The sequence below is a fragment of the Schistocerca gregaria genome, chromosome 2, assembly GCF_023897955.1.
Source record: "Schistocerca gregaria isolate iqSchGreg1 chromosome 2, iqSchGreg1.2, whole genome shotgun sequence".
In the NCBI taxonomy this organism is placed as follows: domain Eukaryota; kingdom Metazoa; phylum Arthropoda; class Insecta; order Orthoptera; family Acrididae; genus Schistocerca; species Schistocerca gregaria.
The window spans coordinates 202,704,724-202,710,723 of record NC_064921.1 but is presented as its reverse complement, the minus strand read 5'-3'; the positions used below and the strand labels follow the sequence as shown (position 1 = coordinate 202,710,723).

The 6,000-nt window shown below is 42.7% G+C and overlaps 1 protein-coding gene across 1 annotated transcript in view; it reads right to left on the bottom strand.

The window, feature by feature from the left end:
* Positions 1-6,000, bottom strand: part of LOC126336687 (high-affinity choline transporter 1-like) — a 347,185-nt gene that overhangs the window by 303,812 nt on the left and 37,373 nt on the right. The gene's annotated exons all lie outside the window — the stretch shown is intronic.

Sequence of the window (6,000 nt, the reverse complement as noted above, 5' to 3'; positions counted from 1 at the left end):
CACTGTTGCTCCTGGGGTATCGGCGAGGACCATTCGCAACCGTCTCCATGAAGCTGGGCTACGGTCCCGCACACCGTTAGGCCGTCTTCCACTCACGTCCCAACATCGTGCAGCCCGCCTCCAGTGGTGTCGCGACAGGCGTGAATGGAGGGACGAATGGAGACGTGTCGTCTTCAGCGATGAGAGTCGCTTCTGCCTTGGTGCCAATGATGGTCGTATGCGTGTTTGGCACCGTGCAGGTGAGCGCCACAATCAGGACTGCATACGACCGAGGCACACAGGGCCAACACCCGGCATCATGGTGTGGGGAGCGATCTCCTACACTGGCCGTACACCTCTGGTGATCGTCGAGGGGACACTGAATAGTGCACGGTACATCCAAACCGTCATCGAACACATCGTTCTACCATTCCTCAGACCGGCAAGGGAACTTGCTGTTCCAACAGGACAATGCACGTCCACATGTATCCCGTGCCACCCAACGTGCTCTAGAAGGTGTAAGTCAACTACCCTGGCCAGCAAGATCTCTACATCCAGCATCTCTACGATCGTCTCCATGGGAGAATAGCAGCCTGCATTGCTGCGAAAGGTGGATATACACTGTACTAGTGCCGACATTGTACATGCTCTGTTGCCTGTGTCTGTGTGCATGTGGTTCTGTCAGTGTGATCATGTGATGTATCTGACCCCAGGAATGTGTCAATAAAGTTTCCCCTTCCTGGGACAATGAATTCAGGGTGTTCTTATTTCAATTTCCAGGAGTGTATATATAGTGAATATTATTGTGGACTTAAGGACTGTTGACTGTTGCAGTTGCTCTTGCTTGTGGCCAGAAAAACATTCACCGCAGTGGTGGCGAGGCGAGTTATGTTCTCGAACGGCCATGAAATTATGTTACTAAAGTGGCTAGAAAGTTCGGATTTGGTGCTTAGTGGCACGCTGAAGGTAGCTGGTTCACTTGAACGTCATTTCTTAATTTAGTTATAGATTTAGAATATTGTGGTTTTACGAATTAGTGGTACTTGTTGTTTCTTAATGATATCTTGTGTGTATGGATTGTCACGTTAGGTGCTTAGTATCTAGATTTTTTTTTGTTCATTGGTTTTTTTCTGTTCATTGGTTACCTTGTAATATGTTTATATTAAGGTATTGCTTTTCTACATGTATTTTTGTGTGACTTGTATGTACTACAGTGTGTCTGCCGCTCATGTTTTCCTGTTTTCAGAAACGTGTATAGTGGTCGAGGCGAGCAAACCTAGCCCCGCGAGCTTGCAGTGTGAAGGAAATCTCAGGATTTGAACTCAGGGCCGTCCGGACCGCGTTAACGCGCGATTTCTCTATTCCATTCAACGAGAGGCTTGTTTTAGGCAGAAGATTTCCTACTGCCCAAAGTTGAGCCACCCTTTGGATCGTGTGTTTGTGAAATCGTAATAGATTAGCGTCTGCTCGCGTCCATCACATGTTCATCAAATTCACAATTCGCCTTAACCTTGGATAAGTGTAAAACTGAGTGGAAACAAAAAGAAGTCAGTAAATTTGTAAACTTAAACACACACAAAGGGCAAATTGTACCCTGGTTGTGCAAATCCCTAAGTTGCATATTTAATGTAATTCAAGATTTGGCATATTGCAGTATAGTTGTGGTAAGACTGAAATACTTCCTATTTGCAAGTTAATTTTAGATACTGCTTCCATTACATCGAAAAGTTTCATTTCTGTATAAAAATTTTAAATGACTATATATTTGAAGCTGTTTCTGTGCTCTACATTTCTTTACTCATTTTGTGCAATTTTTTAAAATACTAATTGTGGATAGGGCCTTGATATGTAAATGTTGCTAATTGATTATTACTGCTGATGAATTAAAGTGAATGTGTAATCAATAACGAAGTTTTGCAACTACAAACTGGTTGTGTAACTGGTATACAAGGTTAGAGTGTGCAGTCGCCACACCAGACACCACTGTGTGAAGTTGACAGATTTGTTAGTGTATTTATGCGGGTTGCAAACGTTTCCACAAGGAATGGTGCACCACGATATAACATGGCGTAGGAACATTGGTCGTAAGATGGTTCTCCCCCAGAGAAACTGGAGACGAGTTTCTTGCCTTCTCAATGACAGTAGATTTCAAACCCGATAGGAATTTCTGCTGCCACTAACGTCAGGATTCGGAGTGAACTGCATGCAACGAACACAGCGGCACATTAAGCTACATGTCTTCAATGGGTCAAACAACACAGAAACCGAGAATCATGTGACTGGAAGTGTGTTGTGTAGTCCATCGACTCCTAAGTTTACTTCTTTCAAATGATAAAGCCGTGTGAATCACGACAGCCTCTGTAACCCGCACCCAGTGGCGTGAGGTGTGTATGTGTGTGTGAGTGTGTGTGTGTGTGTGTGTGTGTGTGTGTGTGTGTGTATGTGTGTGTAGTGGGGGGGGGGGGGGGGGGAGTTGTGGTTGTACAGGTTCAGAGACGTATTTCGTTCCAAAACTCGGCCCAGTTCATTCAGGCTGCCGTGAACATGAACTGGAATGTTTGTTTCAACATTATCCATGACTAAGTATTGCCTTTTCTTCTGCAACTTCATAGTATGCAGTGGACATTCTCGTCCTCCAAAGCTAGAGGTGATGCTACATCGTTTCTTCGTTTGATTCGGTGCTGCAAAACTACATAGCCTCTCAGCTCTACCGGACTCTGTTTTGTCTGTGTGTAACACTGTTTACAGCTCCTTATACTTATGGCCTAGTTTAATGCGGGAAACACAGGCTGACAATTACAGAACTATATGAAATAAAATCTTCATAAATTCTGAACGTTTTGCGTTGGGACATTCCAACTGCACTGTTGACGGGCGGAGCATGATGGGAATGAGTGTGTGAACATGGTTTGGTTTAGGGACGAAACCCGCTTTCTTGAAGATGGATTCATCAATAAGGAAAATTGGTGCGTTTGGCTGACTAAGAATCCGCATTTCGCTATCGAGAAGTGGCTTCACTCTCAACGGGTGACTGTGTGGTGTGCAATGTCCAGTCATGGAATAATCGGTGAGATATTCCTTGATGGCAGTTTGACTACCGAACGGCACGTGAAGGTTTTGGAAGATGGTTTCATCCCTATTATCCAAAGTAACTCTGATTTCGACAAGATACGGTTCATGCAAGATGAAACTCGACCCAATCATTGTTCTGGAGGAGCAGTTTGGGGACCGAATTCTGGCTCTGGGGTACCCAGAGGCCTCTGGCATGAGCCACGACTGGCGCCATATTATCCGGATCTGAACACATGCAACGGTTTAGTGGGGTATATTAAAAACCCGTGGTCTAGGGGTAGTGTCTTTGATTTGTAATCAAAACGTTCTCGGCCCCAGGTTCGAAACCCCACAGCTTAAACTATGAATAATAATCAGCATTTGGCAACCGAAGACTTCATTCTGCCTACGCCCTTGTCAAAGAGGGCGGAAGAGCGGACAGAGGTTTAGTGCACTCTCCTGTCCTTGGGATGGGAAACTGCCCCTGAAGGCGGAAGAATCAGCAATGATCAACGGCATGAGAATGCATAAGGCAATGGAAGTCTCTGTGTTAAAGACATGCAAAGTGTATCCACAGGACATGTGGCCTGTGATTGATAAAGTGTCATGATGATCTCCTCATTGGCAAAAGATTCCAAAATATTGCCCTATTAGGATCTCGAGGAAGGGACTGCCTGGGGAGGTGACCATTAGAAACAGATTTTATAATCAACGAACGGACAACGTTCTACGAGTCGGGATGTGGAATATCAGAAGTTTGCATGAGGTAAGGAAGCTAGAAAATCTGAAAAGGGAAAGTCAAAGGCAAAATCTAGATATAATAGGGGTCAGTGAAGTTAAATGGAAAGGAGAGAATGATTTTTAATCACATGACTAGAGGGTAATATCAACAGCACCGGAAATGATATAACGGGAGGAGGATTCGTTATGAATTGAAAGATAGGGCAGAGAGTATATTACAGTGAACAGTTTATTGACTGGACTGTTCTTGCCAGAATCAACAGCAAATTAACGCCGACAGCGATAGCTTAGGTATACATGCCGACGTCGCAAGCTGAAGATGAATAGATAGAAAAAGTATATGAGGATATTGAAAGAGTAATTCAGTACATAAAGGGTGATGAATATCTAATAGTCATGGTGGACTGGAATGCAGTCGTACAGAAAGCAGAAGATGGGCTTGGAAAAAGGAATGAGAGAGGAGAAAGAGTAACTGAGTTCTGTAATAAATTTCCGCTAGTAATAGCGAATACTCTGTTCCAGAATCACAAGAGGAGGTGGTGCACTTGGAAAAGACCGGGTGATACGAAAAAATTTCAGTTAGATTACATCATGATCAGACAGAGGTTCTGAAATAAGGTACTGAACTGTAAGGGGTACCCAGGAGCAGATATAGACTCAGATCACAATGTAGATGTGATGAAGAGTCGGTTGAAGATCAAGAGATTAGTCAAGAAGAATCAATACGAAAAGAACTGGGACACAGAAGTACTAAGGGATGACGAGACACGCTTGAAGTTCACTAAGGTTATGGATACAGCAATAAGGTATAGCTCAGTAGGCAGTACAGTTGAAGACGAATGGACATGTCTAAAAGGGACAACCACAGAAGCTGGAAAGAAAAATATAGGTATAAAGAATTTAATTGCGGAGAAACCATGGGTAACAGGAGAAATACTTCATTTGATCGGTGAAAGAAGGGAGAACAAAAATGTTCATGGAATTCAAGGAATAATGGAATAGAAGTTGCTGAAGAAGGAAATAATTAGGAAGTGCAGGGAAGCTAAGGTGAAATAGTTGCATCAAAATATGAAGATATCGAAAAATAAATAATTGTAGGAAGCACTGACTCAGCATACAGGTAAGTCAAAACAACCTTCGGTGACACAAAAAGCAAAGGTGGTAACATGAAGAGTGCAACGGGAATTCCACTGTTAAATGCAGAGGGAAGAGCGGATAGGTGCAAAGAGTACACTGCAGGCCTCTATGAAAGGGGAGATTTGTCTGATGTAATAGAAGAAGGAAGAGGAGTAGATTTAGACGGAATAGGTGATCCAATATTACAACCAGACTTTAAAAGAGCATTGGAAAATTTAAGGTCGAGTAAGGCAGAAGGGATAAATAACATTCCATCAGAATTTCTAAAATCATTGGGAGAAAAGGCAACAAAACGAGTATACACGTTGGTGTGTAGAATGTATGAGTCTGATTTCAGTAAAAATATCATCCACAGAACTGTGAAGACTGCAAGACCTGAGAAGGGCGAGAATTGTCGCACAATCAGCTTAACAGCTCATGCATCCAGATTGCTTACAAGAATAATATACATAAAATGGAATAGAAAATTGAGGATGTGCTATATGACGGCCAGATTGGCTTTAGAAAAGGTAGAGGCACCAGAGATGAAATTCTGACGTTGCAGGTGATAATGGAAGCAAGACTAAAGAAAAATCAAGACACCTTCATACAGACGAGGAAAAAGCATTCCACAATGTCACAGGGTGCAAAATGTTCCATAATCCGAGAAAAATGGGGTAAGCTATAGCAAGAGACGAATATCATACAATATGTAGCAGTCAAGAAGGAATAATAAGAGTGGACGACCAACAACGAAGTTCTCGGATTAGAAAGGTTATAAGATAAGGATGTAGTCTTTCGCCTCTACTGTTCAATCTGTAAACCGATGAAGCAATGATTGAAAATAAAGGAAAGATTCCGGAGTGGAATGAAGATACAGGGTAGAAGGATATCAATGATACGATTCGCTGATAACATTGCTATCCTGAGTGAATGTGAAGATGATTTACATGATCTGCTAAATGGAATGAGGAGTCTGATGAGTGTAGAATATGGATTGAGAGTAGATCGAAGGAAGACAACAATGATGAGTACTAGCAGAAATGAGAACATCGGACTGATGGTCACGAGGTTAAGGAATCCCACTACCTAGGCAACAAAATAACCAATGAC